General features: G+C 41.0%; 1 long non-coding RNA gene across 1 annotated transcript; it reads left to right on the top strand.

Annotated features, from left to right (window-relative positions):
• The first annotated feature begins 13,470 nt into the window (after positions 1–13,470).
• On the top strand, positions 13,471–24,925 carry LOC119529219. The gene is made up of 3 exons (XR_005215824.1): positions 13,471–13,573; positions 20,773–20,938; positions 24,733–24,925. It is a non-coding gene; the product is annotated as an uncharacterized LOC119529219 (long non-coding RNA).
• Positions 24,926–27,578: the final 2,653 nt, after the last annotated feature.

Genomic DNA, 27,578 nt, shown 5'->3' with positions numbered 1-27,578 from the left:
TCTTCATTTTATTGAGATATATTCACATACCATGCAGTCATACAGAACAAATCGTACATTCGATTGTTCACAGTACCATTACATAGTTGTACATTCATCACCTAAATCAATCCCTGACACCTTCATTAGCACACACACAAAAATAATAAGAATAATAATTAAAGTGAAAAAGAGCAATTGAAGTAAAAAAAAGAACACTGGGTACCTTTGTCTGTTTGTTTGTTTGTTTCCTTCCCCTATTTTTCTACTCATCCATCCATAAACTAGACAAAGTGGAGTGTGGTCCTTATGGTTTTCCCAATCCCATTGTCACCCCTCATAAGCTACATTTTTATACAATTGTCTTCGAGATTCATGGGTTCTGGGTTGTAGTTTGATAGTTTCAGGTATCCACCACCAGCTACCCCAATTCTTTAGAACCTAAAAAGGGTTGTCTAAAGTGTGCGTAAGAGTGCCCACCAGAGTGACCTCTCGGCTCCTTTTGGAATCTCTCTGCCACTGAAGCTTATTTCATTTCCTTTCACATCCCCCTTTTGGTCAAGAAGATGTTCTCCGTCCCACGATGCCGGGTCTACCTTCCTCCCCGGGAGTCATATTCCACGTTGCCAGGGAGATTCACTCCCCTGGGTGTCTGATTCCACGTAGGGGGGAGGGCAGTGATTTCACCTTTCAAGTTGGCTTAGCTAGAGAGAGAAGGCCACATCTGAGCAACAAAGAGGCATTCGGGAGGAGGCTCTTAAGCACAATTATAGGGAGGCCTAGCCTCTCCTTTGCAGCAACCACAAAGACAGTATCTTTGATCAGTTTCCCAGGAAGCAAAGCCAGAGGTGAGGATTCTCGTACAAGTGATTTATGGACAGAGGGCTTCTCAGGAGGAAGGGGGAAAGACGGAGGAAAGGCAAGAGAAGCAGCAGAACAAAGGTGGTTTCGGCTTAAGTCTTGCTTTAGCCTGAACCCACCGGAAACTTTCGAGTGTGGATGGCATCACAGCCTTGGCCCATCTTGAGGCAAGAGGACAAGGATTTTATTTATATAACTTCATTGGCCGTGGACCCATAACTCCCCACACATCTCTGACTGAGGTAGGTCCTGCTGGCCAATGGCAATCTTCTAGAGAAAATTACAGCCGTGAACCATTATAGTAGCCAACAGTCAAAACAGCCGGGAGATTAGCGCACAGTGGGGGACGAGGGGGTGGTAAACGGGATCTGGGATCTGGGCAGGATACTAACAATATCTATTTCCAAGAGGTAATCAAACTAAACTCCTCATCATAAGAATATCATAGGAATTTGTCAGCATGGTTAGATGCATGTGAAACCTTACCACCCAAATTCCTGGGTCAAGATTTCACATCAGCCACACACTCAAGATTTGCGTTAAATGTCTATGAACATCACAGAGCCACAGGATTTCTTAGGAGAGATTGAAATTCACATTTTCTCATCATGACCCTCAAGATCTAGGGACTGTGTCTTCTTCATTTTGGGGGTCCCTGGAAACTATGAAAATGCTTGACAAACAGTATGTGTTTGATAGATGTGCTAATCAATCAGAGGCTTAGGAAGTCCTCAAGTAGGGTGACCAACTTGTCCCCTTTTGCCCAGAACATTCACAGTGTTAAAAGTGAGAGTTCTGTATCCCATAAACCCCTTCAGTCCCAAGAAAACTGGGACAATTGGTCACCCTGCCCCTGAGTCTTTCTCAACTCAATAAATGTCTCCCAAGAGAACTTTAAAAATGCCTAATGACTAATGTAAATGGATCCTACTGCAATCTGGGACCATTTTTGCTTTTCTTGTCTCCAATAAAAACACCAATATGACCACTCGCAAATATCTGCCAAAGGAGCTAAGCCTGTAGTCCCCTCCATTCCTCCTTCCTTTTCACCCACTGAGTAGCCAGCACCCTCCGCCTGACCCCTAAGCACCCCCAAATCCCTGCTCAGCCTTGGAAAAAAAGGCTGACTATACATAAGGCTCCAGACATTTTTCTTCTTCATCCTCCATATCAAATTTACCTGTCCTGTGTTACAACCCCCACACCCACCCTCTCTGGAAACTAATGATTCAGTCCTCAAAATAACACGATTTAACCTTTTTACAACAGTAAAAACTGAAAGCACTGGAACGTCTTTTTGCCACCTCTCAGACCCTCAAACTATGCTCGACTAGACGAGACTCTTGAGTTGCTAACAGTATAAACAACCGCTCAAATGAGCTTAAGAAATAAATAAAATAAGGTGGGAATTATTGGGTCACATAACCGAAATGTCAGTGCTGGCTCAGGGTGCTCACACAGCATGGGCTTTCTCCCCAGTGCCCAATTCTTCTCCCCTCTATGGTGCCATCCTTCAATTTCAGACAAACCCCCTTCACAGAACAGGAAATACATCACCGGCAGAGTAGATTTTTGTCTTTCTTGCAGCTCACAGTGCCCCCTTAATAAAGATCCCTGCCCTTCCAGAATTCACACACAAAATCTCTCACAGGGCCTCCAAATGTCCCATTGGGCACATGCTTGCCCTGAAGTGGTCAATCTGGCTGAGGACAGCAAGGCTTTCACTGATCAGCAGTGCCTCCCTTGTGGCTAATGAAGGGGAGGTCCGGGGACACTTCCCCTCACCCACAGGATAAAGAGCTGCTGTCAGAAGAAGAGGAGAAGGATCAGATGCAGGGTGGACAACAGCTTGAAAATCCAGTGCATCTGGCTCCAGACTTCTACCAGTAAGGCTTTACTTCTTCACCAGCCATCATTCATCCTAAAATAATCTGGCTGAGGTCCTAGAGACTTATTTAGAATCCCTGGAGCTGAGGAAGGGGAAAGATGGTTTAAAACATAAAAACTAAAAGTCTACCTGTGAAGAATTCTTTTTTTTAAGTCACATAAATACAGTAGTTTAGGTATCATGGCCCAAACTTGGTGTGTTTCCTAAAAGTGGGAGGTTTGGCTGGAGCGACCCAAGAAGGTTTACAGGTGTTTTGGCAAAGCTTTCCCAGGTTGATGCCAGAAAGACTTGCCTCCATCCAGCTGCATTCTCCATTTATTCAAAGCCCTTGGTAGCAACTTCACTCTCTAATTGCCTGTAGTTAGTCATTATGTCTCAGCTGCAAAACTTGGGGATGCCAAGAAGCCAGCACATCCAGGGGCCTTTTGTGTTTTAAATGCTCAGACCAAAAAGGAAATTTCCCAAGGAAAATTATCACTTAGACTTATGTAAGCCAAAGGGCTCTGGTTTGGAAATATTTCCAAGCATTCCAACTTTGAAATCCCTGTGGTTCACAGAAAAAACGGAGAGTATCAGTGTGTACAGAAGTGAGATTTAACAATCCTTTGCACTTGTTCTTGTGCAAGGAGTAGACTACAAAGTAAGTTAACCAAATCACCAGGATGCATTCAGTTCTTTGAACATGAATTGCACTCTTTCAATGAGGATGCTTTCAGCAGCAAATAACAGCTGAAAGGGCATATTACATTTGGCTTTAAATAATAGGAATTGTTTACATCACATAAAAAGAAGTTGGAGAGAGATAGGCCCAGGGTTGGTTAATCTAGCTGTTGAACAATGCCAGCACTATGGGGGACTTTTTTTTTAGATTCCCATGGAGATACAGTCAAGATTTCAAGATGGCAGCCATAATTGCAAACCTAACATCTTCACACATCATCTAAAAGTAGGAAAGAAGGTGGGATTTCTCCTTCAGCATCTCTTTCTTGTGTCTTTCAGAATGGAAAATATTTCCCACAATTCCACTCAACAGATTTTCTTCCATTTCATTGGCCAGATCCACATCACATGGCCATTCCTAAACCAATAAGCTACAAAGGAGGACTGTGATTGCCATAAATGCTTTAGACCAATCAGGATTTATTCCCTAAGTCTAGGCCCACCTGTCTTGAGCACCTTGACTCCAAAGCACATTTTTTTCTTAAACTTTTTATTTTGAAATTTCAAATTTATGCAACAGTTGTAAAGATAATATACAACCCATATAAAGAACTCCAATTTAACCCTCCTCCAGACACCCAGATCTACCAATTCACCAATTTTAACATTTCCCACTTTGCTGTATCATTCTATCTATCTATCTATCGGCCAACTACCTACTTACCCAGCTATCAATCTGGGTATCTCTTTATTTTCTAAACATTTGAGAGTAGGTTATATGCAATATGCTCCTTGAACAGGTAACACTTCCATGCATACTTCGTAAGAACAAAGATAATCACTTATGTAACCAACTTAAGTATAGTTATCAAGAACTTTAACACTGATATAAAGCTTCCAGCCTATATTCTAATTTTTTCCCTATGCCCCAGCAAAGTTCTACTTCTACACAAATTTAGGGATTTGTTGGTAAAGAAGAAAGGGTGTAGTCGTGGCTATTAAGTAGGCAAACAACAGTGTGCGTCTCTAAGCATCTACCCCTGTGCTCTGCATTGGGCATACAAAGATGGAAAGATCACAGCCCCAGTGTCAAGCAGCACACAGGGCTCCTATTCAAGCATCTGTTCAACAACTTTCATGATTTATTGTCCTGCTTAATTCTAAAATAAATTTGAAATGCTAAGTAGTAGTGGCAGATTGTATTTTCTAAAATTGACTACAACAGTACCTCCCATTCCACATGCAGAGTAGTCAGAGGGATTCTTTTGAAACATAATTCACATGATGTTTCTCCTCTGCTCAAAATCCTCCAAAAAAGGGTCCATCGACTGAAGAGTGGAAGGGCGAACTGTGTGTATACATACGATGAAATATTGTGCAGCTACAGAAAGGAATGAAGTCATGAGGCATGCAAAAAGGTGAATGAACTTTGAGGACATTATGTTGAATGGAATAAGCCAGAAAAAAAGGACAAATATTGTATGGTCTATGATATTGTCTGTATGTTAAAACTTAAGTATTTGTGTGAGACCAAAGGAAGAGGTGTTTATTTTGTCTGAAATTTGAATTCTCTGTAACACACTATCTAATTTAACCTGTTGGGTCAGTTGATTTAAACAACCTAATTACAAGGAACCTGGAATAGGGAGTGAGATCATATTATTTTGTACAGGTTAATGTAATACCCTGATACATTATCTAGAGTATTTGAGGCAGAAAATAAAGAAGTATTTCCAAAGTCCCTTAAGGGACTGGAGGAAAAATGTGAAACTATTAAACTTCCCTACTTGGGGAACTCCTGATATTCTCTGAAGCCTTAGGGACTCCCAATTTAATAAGTCAAGCCCTCAATGTTGAGACTGCCCTTATGAGACTTATTTCCATAATGGAAAAGCTAAGCCAACTTATAATTAGGCCTAAGAGTCAACGCCACAAATCTCTTTTGTTGCTCAGATGTGGCCTCTCTCTATAAGCCAAACTCTGCAAATAAACCCACCACCCTCTCCCCTATGTGGGACATGACTCCCAGAGGTGTAAATCTCTCTGGCAATGTGGAATGTGACTCCCAGGGATGAGCCTGGCCCTGGCATCATGGAACTGACAAAGCCTTCTTGACCAAAAGGTGGAAAAGAAATGAAATAAAAAGTCTCAGTGGCTAAGAGATTTCAAATAGACTCAAGAGTCATTCTGGAGGTTACTCTTATACAAGCTTCAGCCAGATAATGCGATTTGCCACAGTATGCCAAGGAACCAACAATGTTCCTGAAAACCCTAAAGAATACCCTGGGCTCTATCTAATACTCTATAAAAAGTTTTACTTATTAAGTTTCTTTTTCAGAAATTTAAGCCTCCAGATTGTTCCTATGCCAGATAAGCCTTGAAACCTAGAGGTACCAGTCTCTCCAAGAACATCAACCAGTTTCATTCGTCTACCCCATAATGTTGACACCCCTTTTCAGCATGAAGAAGTTAGAATGGTCATTGCCCAGATAGCCCTGAAGATTCAGAGATTGAGAGGGAGGAGTTGTAATGGAGAAGTTAGGATTTAACAAATGATTATGACTACTGACTCATTATATAAGTACTTCTTGTGAGTTTCTAGTATATTAGAATAGCCAAAAGGAAATACCTGATAATGATGACTTGTAATCCAGTAGCATTGATCTTTGATAATGATTGTATAACTATATAACTTTTATCTTGCGACCATGTGATTGTAAAAATCTGACACCCCCTTTACCCAGTATATGGGTAGATGAGTAATAAAATAAAGACATGCATGAAAAACAAAATCCTCCAAAGACTACTCATCTCACTTGGTAAAAGTCAAAATTCTTACAACAGCCAGTGGGGTCCTATCCAATTTGCCCCTGCTACCCTTCTGTCGTCTCCTGTTTCTTTCCCCCATCTCACTCCATTTCAGTCCGCTGGCCTCCTTGCCTTTCCACAAACATGCCAGATTTGGTCCTGCCCCAGGGCCTTTGCACTGACTGTTCCCTCTTCCTGCAACACCTTTCCCCACATGTGAATGGCCCACTCCTTCAGCTCCTCAAATCTTTACTCAAATACCACCTTCTCAGTGAAGACTTGACTTCTCTTAATACCCAATTGAAAATTCTGAACTGCAACTCTCTAGTATTCCCTGTCCTCATTCCTTACTTTAAATAACACATAGTGATTAGGATGGAGAGTGGCATAACCTCCAGACCATAAGCCCTTCTAACGGTCCTAACAAAGCAAAGCGACAAGGAGAGCCCTCTTTTAATAAGGGAGAGTCCAAATTATTTTACTGTAATAAAAATTGCCTGAAACAACTGGTTCCTTGATGGATGTTTAGAAGTCTTCATAAACACAGATTTCTATTTTAGTGGCACATTAAAATGGAAGCTTGGTACAGTCTCCAACAGGCAGACAGATTTCAGGAAAATCCAAGATCACACTGAGGATCTCGTCCTAGGGCCTGCTTGTATCTTTAAGCTACTAGACACAGCAGTGAGTGATTATTCCTTGGAAAATCTCAGTGCACATCAGTTAATGAGGAAGATTTAAAAAGCAGAATCAATGAGGAGTCTGGGTAAAGGCAAAAACATTTCCCCCAAATGGCTTTACATTTTATAATGTTAGAATCAAGGAAAGCAACACACATTATATATTCGTTTCCTATGGGACACTCCAGTTCAACTAATTATCATTAAGATTTAACTGGAAATTCAATACATTATGCAAATGTCCCCATTTATATATTATCATGTCAAGCCAGCACTGAGAAGCTGTAGTTAAAAGCAGTAGATGATATCCTTGGTCTCTTCCAAAGATGTTTCAAATGCAACAAGCGGCACTCCCCAGCCCAAGTACAGTCAAATAAATCTCACAGATAGCACTGGTGTTGTTTCCTTGATGGCTTTCTCTCAGTGCTCAGGTGCTGCAAGTGAGGGGCTCTCAGTTCCACTCTTTCTAAAGAAATTGAGGTGTAACTACTGGTTCCTGCCAAAGAGCAGCATGCGCTTTTTCAGCACTTGTCAGGAACAAATACGTAAGGTGGGCCAGCTAGCCTCACAGCAAGATAGAGAAATGGGAGCCTGCTAGGAGAGAGATGAGGCCAGGGTACAGCTACAAACTCTAGGAAATGAGTCATATCTTAAAAACAGAAGGAATTAGAGAAAGTGACCACATTCCCTCCTACCCTAGGCAACCCCAACATTGGGTACAAAAGCAACCTTGTGGATCACCTAATTTGGGCTTTGTTCATGTGTTTCTTGCTGCCTTGAATGCCTTCTGTTATTGCTCCTTGCAAGCTCCAAGCTACTACTTATAGGAACCTGGAAGAGTCATTTACTCTCCAATGGAAGTAACTATAGTGACTACTCAACCAATTAAATGTGGGGCTAAATACAATATTTCATTAAGTATCCATCACATTACCTAAAGATAATAGCTTCTCAATAAATGTTTATATTGACAATAAAAAATTAACATGTATGCAGCACTCTTACCATGTGCCTGGCATGGTCCTAAATGCCTTACATTATTGCCTTGCTTAATCCTCAGAACCCGCTATGAACTTGGTACTATCGTGCAAATGGAGAAACTGAGGAACAGAGAGGTTCATTAACCTGCCCAAGGTCACACAAACTGTAAGTAATAGGATCAAGATCTACAACCTAAAGAATCAGACACTATGCAAGAATAGTTATCGACATCAAATTGGCAGATGGTACATTACCGAGAGAGGCTTATAGCTCAAAGAAGACAAAACAGATTTGAAAAACATACCACTGAGAGCCATAAATCTAATAAGATGAAATTCAGTAGGGATATATAAAAATAACTGCACTTAAAGTCAGAAAATCTAGTTGGAAAAATATAACATTTCTGCTCTCCCTTTGATCTTTAACTGTGTAGATGTATACTTGTGCTCTGTTTTAGTCTGACAGCTGTTTTCAGAAATAGACAAGAAAAAATTAAAAATAAATGCCAACATACATAGTAGATATAAAACACCCGGTTTAATAACAGTTTTTAAGAAACAGTTTTAAAGGTTTTAGTTGACTGCAAACATGAATCAGCAGTATGAGGTGGCATTCAAAAAAGGATTTTGATCTTGAAGGCATATCAATGTAAGCTAAGCATCCTACACAAAGGAGGTGAAAGCCAGTCTCTATTTTCATTCAACCTCAGGGGTTTGGTTCTGAGCACGGCATTTGAGGAAGGATGCTGGCAGGCTGAAATGTGTCCCAAAGAAGGCAACAGTGATGGAAAAGGATCTCAAAACCTCTTCATTTGAGGATGGATTAAAGTGAGAGAGCAGGAAAGTTGGAGGCTGTCTTATTTCCGAGGGCCACCGTAACAAATTACCAAAAACATGGTGGCTTAAAACAACAAAATGCATTGTCTCCCTGTTCTGGAAGCTGGAAATCCAAAATCAAGGTGACAGCAGGGCCGTCCTCCCCCTGAAACCATAGCGGGGATCCTTGCTGGCCTCTTACAGCTCCTGTCGGTTTGCTCGCAATCCTTGGCATTTCTTGGCTTGTAGATGCAGCACCTCAAACTCCACCTGCATCTTCACATGGCCTTCTCCCCCTCTGACTATCCACCTGCATCACCTCTCCCTTTCTTACAAGGACAGCAGTCATATAAAGGACCCACCCTATCCCCTAGGACCTCATCTTAACCTACTTCATCTGCAATGACTCTACTTCCAAATAACGCCACATTCGGAGGTACAGGAGCTTAGAACCTCAACCTATCCTTTTGGGATACAATTCAATTCAAGCCATAACAAAGGGAATATGATCTAAAGAGACATTAGAATAAGCAGTTTTTCTCTTATGGCTCCAGAAGACAGACCTAGACTCCAGAGCTGGAAGCTAAAGGAAGAGTGATTCAACCCAATATGAAGAATAATTTTCTAACAAAAATGGAGAGGGCTAAGAATTTTCTAGCCAAAATAGGAGTAAATGACCAGAAACTGGAAGACACTACTAATGTAGGACATGACTGGTTGGGGCAGATAAAACCCCTTAACGTGGCATGAGAAGTACCTATGTACCTGGTCCCTCTTTTCCTCTCCAGGTACATTCTTCCAGGAGCTTCATCATCTCACTGTTCCAGTCCTTTTGACCATTTGCAATCCTTCACATACAGCTGATTTTTCCCACCATACAGCATTTTCACATGGGTTCCCTCTGTCTAGAATGTTTTTGCATTCCTTCGCCACTTTGTTAATTCTTACTCATTCTCCAGATCTCACAGTTAAGAGTCCCGGACCTCCCACATTAGGTCAATCTCTATACAGAGCCTCTCAGAGCATTATGCATCTCACCATTAAAGTTTCTATTTTTTCCTGTCATTTTTCTTATTGTTCATCACCCCACACACACACACACACTGAAACATAAACTTCATAAGAACAGCCATCTTACCTTTTTCACTGCTATATGCCCACAACCTTGTATTTACTATGCTTTGAATATATCTTTGTTAAATGGATAGATGGATGGAATAGTGTAAAGAAGGATGGAAATATGGATGGTGTCTCCGTTTGCCATGCTGCTATGACAAATACCAAACAATGAGTTGGCTTAAACAGTGGGAATTTATTAACTCACGTTTTTGAGGCTAGGAGGAATCCAAAATCAAGGCATCAGCAAGATGATGCTTTCTCCCCAAGGTCTGTAATGTTCTGATGCTGGCTGATAGTGATCCTTGGGGTTTCTTGTCTCATATCCCTGCCTCTGCTACATGGCGATGTCCTCTCCTTTCTCTTCTGGATTCCCCTGACTTCCAGCCTCCAGCTCCTCCCCATGACTTTCTCGGACTATGTATGAATTTCTTCTGCTTATAAAGTAATCCAGATGAAGGCTCACCCTGCTTCAGTTGGCAACACTTAACAGAAAATAACATCTTCCAAAGGCCCTATTTACAATGGGTTCACATCCATGAGGAATGCAGATCAAGATTAAGAATATGTATAAATTGGAGTACATCATTCAGTCTACCACAAATGGAAAGATGGATGGAACAATTCCTGCACTCATATAAGAATGGATTTCATAAAATGTTGTAAGAAGTACAGAGAAGCAGGTACATAGATTAAATAAATTTTCAGGACCTTCCATAATCTAGTGATTATACATGCTGCCTCAGTTTTGCTGGTTCTTGTCTCAGTCTATCATATCAAAATATCTGGCATTCTATAAAGTGTCCCGAAAAGCCCAAAGGCACTCATATTCCCCTATCTTCCCACTCCAGTCCCACCTTACTTGGGCTGTACCAATGCTCATTCCAGTCACCACTAGGGCTGCTGGTAATATTTGGGGTTTGTGAAGCAGAAGACAGTGTTATGTTCTCTGGAGTCTGCACTGACTACAAGTCATGCTGCTTTCCATGTGGAAGGAAGAAGAACTCTTTCCCCTTCAGGGTACACTCTATTAGAGGGTTGCAAAGTAGGATTGCTCATGGCCCTGACAGTTACAGAGTTTAGTGGAATCATTCCATCCAGATATAGCTCATAGGACTAAATAAATAACATGGAGAGAGGCTGGTTAGGAGGTATTTCCAAGCACAGAGACCAAGAGCTGCAGGCTAACCCACCTACAACAACAAGACTGTGTTGTACCTGGAACCCTCTTGCTTCCAGATCATTTTTCTGTTAATCTCTTTGGTCCTTACTGAGAATACCCTCTGTATGGGGCTGCCCCACCGAGTCACACAGTAGGTCCAGAACTGCCCAAACCTGAGCAATGATCAAGTTTTGCTTAGAGTCAAGCTGGATCTCTCTACCACAAAGGCATCAACTACCTTTCCAGCACTGAAAACCCAAGCCAAGGAGCACTGAAGACCAAAAGCAATGGAAATATGTGAATTCAGTTGCAGGCACCGTATAGAAGGAAATGATATCCAGAAAGTCATACCACCTTACACATCCGTCTTGTCTCCACTGCCCATTTTTCCCCAACACTAACTGACACAACCTGTTTTTTGGATTCAGAGGTGGAAGGCAAGGCAAGGACTGGTCCTGGGCCTCTTTGACACCCACCCCACCCCATGGTCCACCCTCCCCCTTCCCCTACTCTGTTCTACATCACAGTGGAGGCTGCAGGTTGTGTTCTCCAGGCTCCCACCTCAGCTTGCTTCTTGCTGGGTTTGGCCGATGGGAAGCCTTGGCAAGAGTTAAGAATGCATTTCCCCCCAGTATCTCTAGCATCAGCTGCATTTCCTTCAAGGCTCTAGTTTGTTCCAGACAGGCCCATCATGGATCCAGCTTCTTCAGCTGAACCCAGCCATGAGCCCCAATAAAACCCACTCCTCTGTTTGTCCCTCAGTCTTGGGGTGGTAGAGGCTCCCTTCTACTTAAACCCCTGGCTGCCTCACTATCCCCTCTTGGCTCTCAATCCTTCTATCACTTATGCATCCAGTTTTCTACATGAAAGACCCTTTGTTTTAAATACGCATGTGATTTCTATTTTCTGGATAAGCCATGAGTGGTATCAGTACCTAAGAAAAGGAATCATCACTCTTTACACGACAATTGATGAGGTATTTACCAATATCAAGCTTTGATAACTTCATGTTTGGTCTCTTATTCAGTAAAAGGAATTTGCACCTCAGACAGTGAATTCTCTTGATCCCTACACATTTTCATTTGGGAGTGGAGGGTGTGTTTTTGGTTTTATTTCATCCAGACACTAAGACGCACCATTTAAAATTCCTCTGCTTCCCAGTTTAAAACCTCATCTTGAGAGACTTTAAGAGACTCCTAACTCAACTCTGTGCTCCTACTCTTGGCTCCTTGCTCATCTATTTTTGACACAGCAGCCAGAATGAGGCTTTTAAAAACGCAAATTTGATCATGTCAGTCCCAGGCTTAAAGCTTTCTAATAGCCTCCCATTGTATTTAGAATAAAATCCAAACAGCTCACCATGATCTAGAAGACATTTGCCACCTGCCTATCTCTCCATTCAAATCTCCTACCTCTGCCCCTCTCTGGCCCTTTCTGCTTCAGTCACATTGGCCTCTTTCTGTTTGTCACATGTCCAGCTCATTCCCAGCTTGGGAATGTCATGATGCTCTTCTCTCTGCCCATACTTAGCAGGGTTAGCTCCTCTTGTCATTCAAGTCTCAGCTCAAATGCCACCTACTCTCTGAGGCCACCCAATTCCCCAATCTAAATTACCTACCTAATCCTCAGTCACTGTCAATCTTTTCAATCTGTTTTATTTTTTTCATAGCACTACTAATTAATAAAAATTACCTTATTCATTACTTTGCTTGCTTGTGCAAAAGCACATCCACTCTCTCACTCACTCACTCACTGCAGCCACAGCATTTAGAAAATTCAAGACACAGGTATTAGTTGAATAAATTGCCAAATTCCCATTTCACCAATGAGGGGTCTGAAGCCCAGTAATATCAAGTGGCTTGTCTCCCAGCCCAACACCTGATGCCCTACTTTCTTGCCCCTCCACCAAGCTATTCCCGACACCTGCCTCCTGTCCTAGAACTGCCAATGCCATGTGACCAAGAATTTACATTGGTTGGACAGAAGACCCCCCACCTTTGGACTCTTCTGTAGCATGTTTGTTTAGTAACACAACTGCCTCTTGGCAGCTCACTGAACTTTGGTCTCACGAAAACCAAGTAAGTAAACAACCTCCTCTTAATCCCACATTAAACTTTATGAATATACTCCATGTTGAAATGTGGTTTTTCCTGGCTATAGATACTCATATAAATGAATTAATATATAAATGATTAAATAATATCTCTCCCCTATTCTCTTTCTCTTGCCTTTGGCAATTGGCTCTTGAACATTTACCTGGCTAAAAATTCCAACACAGTGCTATGTGTTGGTCAAAGTTAATATTTCCTTCAGGGCCCTGGAGGTTCTTGTTATAATTTGACATTAATAATAAATAACAAAGAATCACTCAGCAGGCTTGGGGACCCTACCTATCGCAGTTGTGCTCCAAGCCCGCACGAAGATTCCAAAAGGTCTGAAAGCGCTCCCAGCATGTTCTTCGGGGAGGAGAAAACTGAAAGAGGTACACATCCATGCTGGCAGCCAGGCTAACACGGAGAACGGTGCTGTCTCATTCCATCTGCCAGAGGCTGAGAGATGGCTGGATATGAACTTCAAAATCAGATGCTGTTCATGCAACTGAAATCTGAAGCTGTTTCTTGGGGTAACTAGGAAAACATGTCTAAGTTTATCAATTAGGACACACAAGAACATTAACAAATTTTTCTTTTTGTTGTTGTTGCTTCTATGGGATGTTTTGTTTTTTATTTGTTTTGGTGGATGCATGTACGTGTATGTGTATGTGTGTGTTGGTTCTAAGAATATGAAGAAGCCAGTACAGTTGAGAATTAACTTCAAAATGTTGGGTTTTCCAGAATCCTAGAATGGTTTGGCTACAGGGGGTATAACAGGAAAAACATTTTAAATTAAGTTTTTCTCAAAAAAAACCACTATATATAATTCCCTCTTATGGCTACCTTTAATTCAGTTCCTACAAAAGACAAACAAAAACATTTTCATTGCTGTTAATGAAAATTTCAATGGTTCAACTTGCCTCCAAACTACATGGAAAAATCTCTGGCCAAAATTTAGGATTCTCTCCATCCTACCTATCAAATTTTTTCTCCTTTTATAAACTGTATTAGTCAGCATAGGCTAAGGCTAGTGCTGTGGTAAAAAATAATCCCCAAATCCCAGTTTCTTCACTTGGCAAAGGTTTATTTCTCATAAACATATCCACCAGAGATATCCAAGGAACTCGGCTCCACAAATTTACTCAAGGACTCAGGCTGATGAAGGCTCCATGTTCTTGTAATGACATATCTGACAAGCCATCTAGGTCACTGCTCTCTGAGAAGAGAGAAGCTGGAAAATTTTGCATAATTTTTTTTTTTTTTAGTTTTTTAGTTTAGTTACAAGTTTTCCAACGCCTATCCCTCTGTTTACATTTCTTTGCCAAGAGGGCTGGGAAATGCAAAGGAGCAAATGAAATAAACATTATTGTCTGCCACATAAACCTCCAGCCCTTAAGAAGAACTGACCTCTCACTTAATAGTGCATTAGAATCAAACACACCCAGGTCTACTACCTAATTACTTGCAAGACTTTGGGCAACTTCTTTAACCTATCTAAGCTGCAGTTTCTTCACGTATAAAATGGAAATAATAATAATTCTACCTACGTCATCAGTTACTGTTAGAATTAAGCGAACAGATTCATGTAAAGTTCTTAATACACTGTCTATTCAAGGCACATCCTCCATAAATGGTATTGATGAAGATGATGATAATAATTCACAACTCTAGTACCTTTAAGATTTTATTGTCCTGGGTCTTGCTCATTTCCATATTCCCAGTGCTCACGAAGTGCCTGGCATTATCAACGGCTGCTCAGAAATTTTAAATGTATATTGAATTAGACAGTTGCTATCTCAATACTTCTTGATTATTCTCTCCTGTAAACCACAGCTATCACTATTGCTGTTTCCTTCAACCAGAATATCCTGCCAACTTCCCTCTGTCATTTCAATACTATCCCTCTTTCAAGCTCACCTCCACCACAAAGCTTTTTTGCTCATGCCAGTCTCCCACACATCCATTTCTCTTTCCTCAGAATTAATCTCTCTGATTGTCAATAACCATACTGATTACTTGGCTATTTCACATTCAACACCTTGGTCCTCCAACAAGACTGTCAGATTTTATGAATAGGTAGTGCATATTTTGCATTCCCAGCAACAGTGCATTACAATGACAAAAATATACTGTTGTTATTTTTGGAGCATCTTTGAGCCAGTTACTGTACGACAACATTTCTCAAGCTACAGCACGCCATGCAATCCCCTGGAGGGCCCAGGGTTTTGGATTCAGTAGGTCTGGGTTGGGACCTGAGACTGTACATTTCTAATAAGTTAACAGATAATATTGATGCTACTGTTATATCAGTTATTTTGCCTTTGTCACCAGATGTAATCCTCACAACAATCCTTTGGGGTAAATGTTTCCTCTTCGTATAGAGTTGATGACACTAAGGCTCAGAAGAGTGAAATAACTTGGCCAGGTTTACCCTTCTGTTAAGTAGCCAATGTAAGATTGTGACTCATCTCTGGCTAAACTTCTGCTCTTAAACACTAGGATGACTTTATACATTGATTAGATGGTAATATGCAACAGTTCATTACTTACTGAAGCAAAAGGTCAACTTTCCCTTTTCATTAAAAGTCTTGCTCAAAGTCTAAAGCCAAGTCCAGGAACTCTTAAGGAAGATTGTTCCAGCTCAAGATAAAGATGAATTCTTTCGTAAGAACTGAAGCCCTAAATCAGAAGCAGAAGCATAGTGTCCAGAGAATAACATCAACAACAGCAACACAATAGCCACAACCACCACCCAGGGGCAACTAAAGAAGAGGAAAGAGCCTTTCCTCCTTGAGACATGACTGTCTTCCCTCTAGGACTCCCACATCACATAGTGTTTGCCTTTATGCTCCTGTTGACATTTGACTATTTCCTAAGGCATATGGTGCAAGGAAGGAAGGGTAGGAGCAAGGAAGGGAGGGAGACAGAGACAGAGAGAGACAGACAGACCTGAATGAGTACAGTTCCTCCTTCAGAGCAGCATCTGAATAGGCTTAGAAAGTCCTGGAAATTTGGCTTCCTAAATCCTTTCTCATGACCACATTGCCCTCTAGGGGCCATTATTTTTTTCCAGACAAAGATTACTACTGTTGCTTCTCTGCCTAGATAAAAGCTTTTGAGATTCAAAGACGGGGCAACCCCAAGGATCATGCAGCATGATCTGTGAATTTAGTGGGGGTGGAGAATTGTAGCTTGAGAACAGGGGAAGAGAGACTGACACTGGCATATGTGACCCTTCCTCTCTTTCAAGCTCCTTTTTCCACACACAAAAAAATCAGGAGTAGGTCTATCCATGTCTAGCCTTTGTCAAGCCACCTCTAGAATTGGGTGCTTGAGTACAGTCTAAACAATGACAAATATAGATGCATGAGATGTGTGCTAAAGAATGATCAAGATGGTAAAAGAAACTCAAATCACAGAGCATAATTCAAGGAACAGATGGTATTTAGATGGGAGAAGAGAAGGCTCAGAAGGACTCTGCAAAGCATCTTCAAGTTATGTCAAAGGTTGGTGGCATTTCCAAAGTGGAGTCTGAGAGATGTTAAGGAGTATTCTATGAAGATGGGTTATGGGCAAATACATTTGAAGAACTTGGGTAAAACAGGTCGAACCGATTTCTTCAATGCTGGCCTTCCCAGGACCGTTAATGTATTGTAGGTCTTATGAATCTCTAAGGGAGTAAACAGTAAAATGCCTTTGCCAAATTAGTTTGGCCAGAAACCCTTTTCTCCCAGGAACACCTCTCAATTTTTCACAGGACACTGGTTTTTCATAGAGCATAGTTCGGAATCATTAACATTAACAGGATACTAATTTTCCATGTCCAAATTAGATTAAACTTGGGAATGATTGTGCTGGAAGGCTAAGGTTTGCTCTGCATGAGCCATGGGGCAGTAATAATAATTTAAATTGATACAGAACTTTACAGTTTACAAAACACACCCTTAAATATCCCCTATTTTAATCTTCACAGCTATCCAATGATGAATGCCAACCAACAACCTTGTTTTTCCCAATGAACTAACTTAGGCTTGAATAAATTAAGTGACCTGTCAAAGGGGACAAGTCTTGTCACTGGTAGATCTGAGCACTAAACTAGAGTCACCTCGCTACCAGTTTACTGTTGTTTTCTGATCCAGGGGAAGGATAAACTACTGAATTTTCCATCCCAGGAACTATTTGAACACTGCTTTGCATGCATGCTACTTAATAGCCATAACTGCTAGCTCTTGTTGAGTGTTAAACTCGTAGCACTAAGCTCGTCTCATTTAATTCTCCCAGAAAGCCTATGGGATGTAACTATCATTATCCTCATTTTCCAGATGAGGGAAATGAGGCTTCGAAAGGTTAAGGTGACCTACCCAAAGTCATATAGTCAAATCTACCTGACTCCAGAGTCATATGTTTAGCCACGTGTCCCATTTCAGGGAAGTTCTAAGCAGTAAAAAGGAATTGGGGCCCTTCGGTAGGTGAATGGATAAACAATGTACAGCCATACAGTGGAATATTATTCACCAGTAAAAAGCAATGAGTTATTAAGCAACAACAAAAAACATGGAGGAGGCTTAAATGCATATAGCTAAATGAAATAAGCCAGTCTGAATAGCCTAGATAAGGTATGATTCCAACTTTATGACTTTCTGGAAAAGGTAAAACTATAGAGACAAAAAAAGATCAGTTGATACCTAGGTTCACAGGGAGATAAACAGGTGGTACAAAGGGCATTTTTAGGGCAGTGAAATTATTCTATATAATACCATAATAGTGGATACATGACATTATGCATTTGGCAAAATTCTTAAAACTTTACAACACCAAAAGTGAACCCTAATGTAAACTATGGACGTAAGTTAATAATAATATATTGATATTGGTTCATCAATTTTAACAAGTGTACCACACTAGTGCAACATGTTAATAATAGGGGAAATTGGCAGGGGTGGGTGTAGATAGGGGAAAGAGAGTATATGGAAACTTTGTGTATTTATACTGCACAATTTTTCTGTAAACTTAAAGCTGTTATTTAAAAAAATCTGCTAAAATAAAGAGATTGGTGCCATCTGACACTTGGATGCTCTCTGAGAGTCTGTAATCTTAAGAAGGTTTTTACTACTTGTGCCCTGCTCCAAGCCTCTCCTTTCCCACCCCTCCTCCTCCAGCCTTAACAGCAAACTTATTCGATCCAGCAAACTGCCTGTCAGAAACAAGCAATGCAAATGTCCCTAATTATCTACCCCAAAATGACTTGGGATGACTGTGGTCTCCCACAAAACTCTTTTTTTGTAATTTATGGTGAACAACTTGTAGTTACTTTGGGGGGGAGGGGGCTGAAAACAGAGGGAAGCACCTGCTCCTTCTAGGAAAATAGTGACAGCAACAAAACTCTTAATATTCACAGAGTTTGTTAAAAAGAGACATTCTGTCAACCACTTCTAATCCTAATCTGAGGTGTTAATTAGTTTTACATTTTTGGTATTACCTATACTTCTCACTTTTTAATCTGCTTTGTAAAAATTATAATGAGGCCAAAAAAATTCCAAACATTACAACAGCCACAGTTTGGGAGCTAGGCATGGAGGAAGCGACTATGGATTATAGCTGTGATGTTTAATTGCAAGTGTCAACTTGGCCAGGTGATGCTATCCAGTTGTTTGGTCAAGCAAGCATGGCCTGATTGTTACTGTGAGGACATTTCAGGGATTTAAATCATCAGTAAGTTGACTGCATCTACAGCTGATTACATCTGCAGTCAACTGAGGAGATAGCCTTCAACAATGAAACGAGTCTCATGCAATCCGTTGAAGACAGAAGAGATGATTTCAGCTGTCAGAGGAGAGAATTTCCATCTCTACTTCAGCCAGCCAGCTTCTCCTGGGGAATTCATAGAAAACCTTCATTAGCTCCCAGCTTGTGGGCCTGCCCTATGGAATTCGGACTTGCCCCATAGTCACATGAGCCAACTCCTATAATAATTCCCGTAATACATATATACTACATATTTTTTCCCGTCATTTCTCTTCCCCCCTGGAGTACCCTGACTAATACAATAGCCAATTCAGAATCTGTGCTAGAAAACAAGTAATAAATTCTCAGGACTTGTTAAAGATAGCCTCAAATTGGTATCCATCCCAGAAAGTTTTACTGAGTAGCTCTTTATCCTTTGTCTCCCCTTTTATAGGAATGTCAAATATATTACTTCAAAGAGGGGCTAGAGCCCCACATGCAGAACCACTAAAACCTAGCTGGGCATTCTTCATTCAATCCCTGGTTTATTCAGCTCCAACTGTGTGTGTGCAATTGGGAATACTAAAGCAAAGGAGGCAAAGCCCTGCCTCTCTTGGAGTCCACATATTGGTGACTGATCCAAATAGCGTGCCTGCCACAGTACCCAGTAGCTGGAGGAGGTAGTAGTCATGATCATGGTCATAAACAAAGTTGTAGGCACAGTCAAAGCCATAGTTGAAGTCATACTCATAGTCTTTTATCCTTACTGGAAAACAGTGCTCTAGCAGTGGGAGGCTTTCTCAGCTTTTCTTCCACCATCAATGCTTAAAGAAAGGGTTGACGATCAGCCCATTGCCCAACCAAGCTGGCCACCTCTGAAAGCACCTCTTCACCACAACAATAGTTTCTCTTTTGTTTCTTCTCTTAGGAGCAGATGTACATTGTATCTTGGCCTATGGTTCCTGCTCTAAGGCTCTGTTTATATAAGTGGATCAGTGAGACTCTAGGGACCAGAACACCAAAACAGCAATGATTTAGGGGTCGTTACTGCCATGTTCGAATCCCCTGTCTGTTACTAATTTATTGACATTGTGCAAGCCACTTCATCTCTGCCTCAGTTTCCTTATCTGTTAATGAGATGGTTCAATTATATAAAGTTTTTCAAACCATATTCTGAGGCAAATAGGCAGGTTGTCTAAACATGGAGCCTGAACAACTACACACAGCACCCCTGCTGTACAGGAGCCTCAGAGGTTCCTTGGAGATAAAAGGGCTTGAGGAATTGGGGGAAACTGATTGATAACCCCAGCTTCAACAACAACAGTTCTGCTTTCTCTGCCTTGTGTCTTGCACTTCTGCATAAAATGTTTAGGTTTCTGCAACTAAAAAGCTTTGAAAACAACTACTGACCCAAAGGCTGGTACCCCTGTTAATACCACATGATTGTGACTATATGTTCTGAAAAAAGAATTCCCAGGAATTCACTGTGGGTTTAGGGTCAGAGGCTGTGCTACCCACTCATTGGACCTGTTCTCTCTGAGATGGGTGACTCAACTGCATTCAGGAAGTAAGACAGTGTGTCTTGTTGCCCAGTGATTTAAGGAAGCTGGGTGTTGGGGATATCACTCTCCTGTCTAGGAAAATAACATTCCATTTGGTTGCTTAAGCTTTTCAAGCAGTTACAGAATCCCCCTCATTAAACCTTCTAAATTTATTCCTCTTCTTCACCACTCAGAGCTGTATGACACTTGGTGCTGTCACAGCCTGTCTGAATTGAGGAATCCCACATTGCTGTTTATTTTTAGCTTTACTTGCTTTCGTTTTCATTTCAGACTTGGCTGTTTTCTCCTTCACAGTTTTAAAATGGGTAGTTAGATCTGGGTGTGGGACACAAGGTCTTAAGCCTTCCAGTGTCTTTGAGAGATACCCTTATGGTTCCTAAGTCACAACCTCCATCCATGACCCATAAGCATTTGTTCAGCACCTACTCTGTTACTGTGTGCAGGTCCCTGTTCTAGAACTGAAGAAGTTTCAAGAATGAATCTGATATGGATCCTGCCCTTAAGGACTTCACAGCAGAGATGGGAGGGCACAAAGTGATGGTGGAACTGAACGGGCCTCACTCTCTTGCAGTTGGAAATTCCTCTCTACAGCATTCAAGAAAGTACTTTGTGAGTATATTCGATTCCTAGGGTAGCCCATCAAGGCACCACAAACTGGATGGCTTAAAACAACAGAAATTATTCTCTCACAGTTCTGGAGACTAGAAGTCCAAAACAAAGAATTGGTAGGGTTGGTTCCTTCTGGAGGCTCTGAAAGAAAAACTGTCCCACGTGTCTTTCCTTGCTTCTCATAGTGTGGAAAATCCTTGGTGGTCCTTGGCCTGTAGCTGCATCCTTTCAATTTCCACCTCTGTCGTCACATGCCATCTTCCTTCTGTGGCTCTGTGGCTCTATGTCCAAATCTCCCTCTTCTTCCCCTTATAGAGACACCAGTCATTGGATTTAGGGTCTGCCTTAATCTAGTATGAAGTCAGAAACTGTATCTGCAATGACCCTTTATTCATGGGTACCAGGAATTAGGACTTGAGCTTCTCTTTTTGGATGTCACAGTCCAATCCCCTCATGAGACACCATCTTCCTGGGGGTCATCAGTGACATTGAACAGAAAGATATGGGTAAGGCATGTAATCTGGGTCTACCAAACCCAGATTGCCTATGGTTCTCACCCTACTAAGAGAAGAAGAAATATTTAGATGCTTTCTTTGTAGATACCCACCCCTGTAAGACTCTCCCTAACACATGGGCAGCCACCCCAGTTTTTGACAGAATCATGATTTAGGTAACAGTGCAGAAAAGACTTAACATAGCAGGCCAGCTACTACTATCTTTAGAAAGACCTGCTTGCAAGATCAGCCTTAGCTGGTATCTGGGAATTTGGATTTCAGGAGTGTCCTTCCTGTTCCCTAACTGATAAGGGTGGTTTACTGTGCCTGAATGGCTTGCACAAGCAATATAGTTTATGCTAAAGACATGCTTTCCTTCTTGGAGTCTGGAATTTTGATATGTGTTAGGCAGAGGGAGCCTACGTGAACAGCCCCCAGTAAAAACTCTCTAATGAGCTGCCCTGGCTGACAATGCTTTACACATGTTGTCATAATTCCATGCTGGAAGAATGAAGCACATCCTGTGTGACAGGGAGAGGACTCTTGGGAGCTTCTGGCTGTTTCTCTCCAGGTTTCATCCCAGGTGCTTTTTCCCTGTTGCTTTTGCTTTTTATCTTTTCACTCTAATAAAGGTTAGTCATAAGTATGATTATGTGCTGAGACTGGGCGTTTCCCTAGTGAATCACCAATCCTAGAGGTGCTCTTGGGGGCCCTGACGCAGGGACCCTACCCAAACTTCACTGACTACTCTGAACCTCAGTCCTGAAATGTTGCCTGGGAATGCCCCCATAGTCTCTTTTGTGCCACTGTCAGGTCCTGCTAGTTCTTTGCCCTAGAATCATGTATTTTCCATGGCGGGGGCTGCTTGTCCATCTCCAAAAGACTCAGGGTACTCCCAAGATCTGAATCCAGGTTTTTCCCTAGCCAGGGGAGTGTCTAAATCTCTCTTTCAACTAGTCACAAGATTCAGTATGAAGCTCTTCTTGCTGCTAACCTTCTCTGACCTTACATGCCAGTCTTATTCCAAAGACCAAGGCTCTACCTTATCACCCTGTTTTTATCAGTGAATGTCTTCGTTGATAATATTCTCAGCCCCTCTAGAACCCTGTTTTAATCTTTCTATTAAACAGCACGACCGAGTCACTCCAATCATGCCTTCAGCATTTCTGCACTGCATGAGCGTTCCAGTAGCCTTGAAAGCAGAAAACAACAAAACCAATAGAAACACAGCAAAGCAAATGAACTAGTAAGGAACAGACCCAGCTACGTCCACACTGGTTTTAAATTATTGATTTGGTTAGGTTATTACATGTTTTTAGCTTAAATACTTACAGAGTTATTGCTGGTTTTTGTTGGGCAGGGAGTATATTTGGAATTGAAACATCCTGTTCTAGAACAGTACAGATTCTAAAATGACTACTTAGAGTTAGCAAACCATAATCTAATCATGTGGAATTGGAATTTGAGATGCAGTGAAGATCACAGGCTTTGATCTTCTGCATTCCCTTTATTCTGTATCTCATCAGAACTGTCAATCATCCATGAAAATAAAAACCAGCCTATTTATCTAAGACCTAACCAAAAAACTGTGCCAATTTTATTTTCTTTAAATGCTGTGATAAGAGTGATAGCAAATAAACAGGGAGGAGGAAAAATAAGGAAATATAGACAGCATGAAACACCATTTGAAAGACAAGATTGGGTTCCAAATGGCAAGAGAATACAGATCATTTCTCTTCCCTTTTGGATCATCACTACCTGTACTCCTACTTCCCTACCTTAATTCTTTAGTTTTAGTCCTTAAATTAGATATTCCTTCCCTTTGTAAATAATCCCATAAATTAGATATGCTGTCACCAGGTAGTAGCAACTTACCACAGACATGACATCAAAGCTCAATTCTTCTTTGGGACGTGGGAATCACAAACTCTGCTAAATCTATCTGCTTTATACATTGAAATTATGGATGTGTGTGTGTCTGTAGATTTATTTGAATACATATTTCACACATCAAATCCTAAAACAAATATTAAACCATTCTTTTATAAAGAGTCTCTAAAGTTACTAGACTCTAAATCATAAGCCAGTAACTTCCTTTATGCACTTACTCTTTGGGCAATAAAACATTCCTTTTTAACTTGCCCTGATGCACAACCCTGAGTCAAAACCCCAGACCCTACCCAACGCTTGAGGCTTGCAAGTAGTGCTTTAGTTTCAAGAACTCCAGAGTGCTCCTCTTGGCTGCTGGCTGGCACTACCAAGTCTCGCTTACAGGTGAACTCTTCACCTTTCTGGGCAGTTTGAGTTAATCACAGGGAAATCCTTACTGCATAGCTCCAGCACACATCTGATCACCAGCCAGAAAGGTTCTTCCCACTCCCTCCAGCTCTTTTGTATCATATGGCCTACCTCCCTTCTGGGGCAGAAAGAGACACAAAACATCCCTCTTTAATCCATGCCTTCTTTATCCAAAACCAGAAGGTGATATTTCTTCTGTCTTGTTATTTTTGTTGACGCTCATTTTAAATATAAAATGTTTTCATTAATGGCAAAGGATTCCTTTAAAAAGAATCAAATATTTTTAATAGAAATACTTTTAATGAATAAACTTGTAGTTGAACTTTGGAATCATGCAGAGCTGGACTGAACCTTCCTTACTAACCCTGTGACTTTGACAGATCACCTCTCTCAGCCTTGTTTTCATCATCTATAAACTAGAGAGGATAAAACTGACCTGAAAAAGTTGCTGTAAGAACTAAGTAAGATGGCATGTAAAAAAGTGTTTAGCACATGATAAGCACATGGAACTGGTCTGCAATTGTTATCACCAACCCATACTGTGTCTAATTCATCAGAGTTTCAAGTAAGAACATCTGGGTTCCAGTTCTGCCCAACCCAAGCACCACCACAAGGTCTCAAATAAATATAGGATGATTGTACATCTCAGGGGGCCAAGGACAGCCCTGATAAATACCTGTTGCCTGAGTCTAATTATCAATAGCACCCTTTTTCACTCCCAAAAGGTCCTGGTTTGGAGAATCAACTGTATAGTTACCCTACTTAAACATAGTTAATTTGTTAATAGTTATGGCTTTGTATTTCAATTTCCTGGAAAATTGAGATAATACATGACCAATATATCTCACTGATTTATGAGGAGGATCTAAAAAGTTATTTTTATCATAAAGGTTATCAAGGGAAATGCATATTTTATGACAATGAATGAGAACTGTCACCATCACATAAATTATTAAGGTCCTTCTTATCTTGTCTATTTCTTGTCATTTTTTCTTCCTCCAGGCCATAAAGTCTTCACACATTTTGTGATTAACACAACTGAAAGCCAAAGTCAGCAAAACCTAAAGTCCTTCTCCTGAAATCCAACATGAAGGACAAAACAAATCCCAGTTTCCACTCTGGATTTAGCTCAACACCTTCATTTCATGGTCAAGGGCATTGGGGCACTGAAAGTTAGGAGGTGAAGCTGAGAGTGGTACCCACGTGTGCTGGTTTAAATCTATTATATACCCCATAAAAGACTATGTTCTTTTAATCCACTCTTGCGGGGGCAGACCTATTGTGGGTGGAATCCTTTGATTCGGTTGTCCCCATAGAGTTGTGACCCACCCAACTTAGGGTGGGACGTTTTGATTAGATTATTTCCATGGTGACATGACCCCACCCATTCAAGGTGGATCTTATTAGTTAATGGCAGTCCTTAAGAGAGCTCAGGGAGAGAGAGACAGCACTCAGAGCCAACATAGACCTAGATGCTTGGGGATGCAGCCTGAAAGACATTTGGAGATGCTAAGCTAGGAGATAAAGCCTAGAGTTTGCCCCTAGGAGAAGCAAGGAGGACCCACAGGAGCCTAGAGAACTAAGAGAGAAGTTAAGGTATGTAATCCAGAGTTTGCCCCCAGGAAAAGCAAGCAAGGACCTGGAGAAACTGAGACAGAAGCTCAGAGACACTTTGGAGAAAGCCACTGGAATCAGAAGCTGGAAGCAATGCAACCCAGGAGCAAAGGACCAGCAGATGCCAGCCACATGCCTTCCTAGCTGACAGAGGTGTTCCAGATGCCATTGGCCTTCCTTCAGTGAAGATGTATCCTCTTGTTGATGCCTTAGTTTGGACACTTTTATGGCCCTAGAACTATAAATTTGTAACTTAATACATCCCCCTTATAAAAGCCAATCCATTTCTGGTATATTGCACTTCAGCAGCTTTAGCAAACTGAAACACCACAATTGTTGTTTTCATTATACAAATTGGCAGGTGACTAGCCTTAAAATAGAGGTTCTTGCAGATCAAATAAAGCAGACAAAACTACATTTTGAGGCCAATAGTTACTCTAGTAAGCTAAATACATCCCCAGAAAATATGGTTGCTTTTAACTTATTTAATCACTTAGAGTCAAAACCAAAGTCATTATGGTATCTAATTAGGCTCTACATCATCTGCTCCTTCTCTGATAGCATCTCCTCCAGTATCATCTCCTCCAACTCTCCCCTCCGGCCACACTGGCCTCCCTAGGAGCCTCCTCACACATACCTGACATGCCCCTATCTCTGCAATGGCTGTATCCTCTGCCAGAATTCTCTGCCAGAATTCTCTTCCCCACATATCTGCCCGGCTCACTCCTTACTTTTTCAAGTTATTGTTCAAGTAGCTTCTTGTCACCAAGCCACATCCTAAACATCCTATGGAAAATGGCAGCTCACCCCCAACCCCTGGCACTTCCAATCCCCTTAGTTTGTTCTGAGTTTCCCATAGCCCTTGTTAACTTCTAACATTCTATATGTTTTTTTGATTGTTTTTTATGTTTTTTTGATTGTTTTTTATGTTTTTTTGAGTTTCCCATAGCCCTTGTTAACTTCTAACATTCTATATGTTTTTTTGATTGTTGTCTGTTTCCCCCAAATAGAATATAAACTCCAGGAAGCACAGGCATTCATGTATAAGGGTGTGTGCATTTTCACTATCATATTCTCAGCATTCATACTAGTCATGGGCACACTACTGGCACTCAATACATGTTTAGTTCACATTTCATAGTTAAAAGGAAGCAAGGTGCATCCATAAAGATGCAACACATACATGTTGTGAGGCTTTAGTTTTACAATCACACAAGATTTATATGTCAGAAATTCCACCGAACTGGCTTTCAATCAGCTCTCCTATCAGAAGAAAAGAAATCTCAGTGCATTCACCTAACAAAGGAAAGTATGGGTAATTAGAAAGGAAAGGTAAAATAAATCAAGGGTGAAACTACGAACCAGGCAGAGGCCATAAATAACATATAATTTGTGGATTTAAGATAGACAAGAAACTGACTGGCCAGCTGTTTTGTTTGAGGGAATTTGTTTCCATAATGTGGTTGTGTCTACATTGTTGGTTTTTTTGTTTGTTTGTTTAAAAAAAAAAGAAGTATTACGTCACTTTAAAAAGTAAGATGTCATCCTTAATTGTCTTTGACTTCTCTGAATGTCAAAAGAACAAAATTACCTGTAGCCACATAACCCATTCCTGGATTCTAATCTTTCTTTGTTTATTTGTTTTACAGCTTTCAACTTATTTTTTATGTGTAGATCTTCCCTCATCAATCAAATTTTAAGAAGCATTAGGATAGAATCTGTATCTGCTCCTTGCTTTGTATCCTCTAATGCATACCAACTAGTCATAGGCACATACCAGAAGCCACCAAAATCATCAGCGGTGTTCACTGAACTTTGTTTCTCCCTTGTTCATGTCACAAAAGTCTCACAAGGACCTTCTTTCTCAGCAACATGGATAAAAGAACTGTGCTACAAATGACACACGCACAAAAAAGGGAAATATTCCATCCTTGAGAGACTCATGATGAAAGGCTGGGAAGACAGATGTGGAAGCCAATAAATATTCAATAATGCAACAGGTGCCATAGCTGAGAAACGTTCTGGAGAAATCTAGAGGAAAGAGTAACCTGGAATTTCAGGGAAAGTTTCATGAAGTAAGAGGACATGGATGGTGGGTGGCAGAAATAAAACTAAACTTTTAACATCCTTGCTACTTCTGGATTATTTCTTGATGCTCACTTCTAACCCAACTCTGCGTAATGTGTAATGTCTGGTCATTTCTGAATGGCTCATGGAAGAAAAATGAAGAGATC

This window comes from Choloepus didactylus, chromosome 1 (assembly GCF_015220235.1).
Source record: "Choloepus didactylus isolate mChoDid1 chromosome 1, mChoDid1.pri, whole genome shotgun sequence".
Lineage (NCBI taxonomy): Eukaryota > Metazoa > Chordata > Mammalia > Pilosa > Megalonychidae > Choloepus > Choloepus didactylus.
Note: the sequence above shows the minus strand (reverse complement) of the source record. Positions and strands in the feature narration are given on the sequence as shown.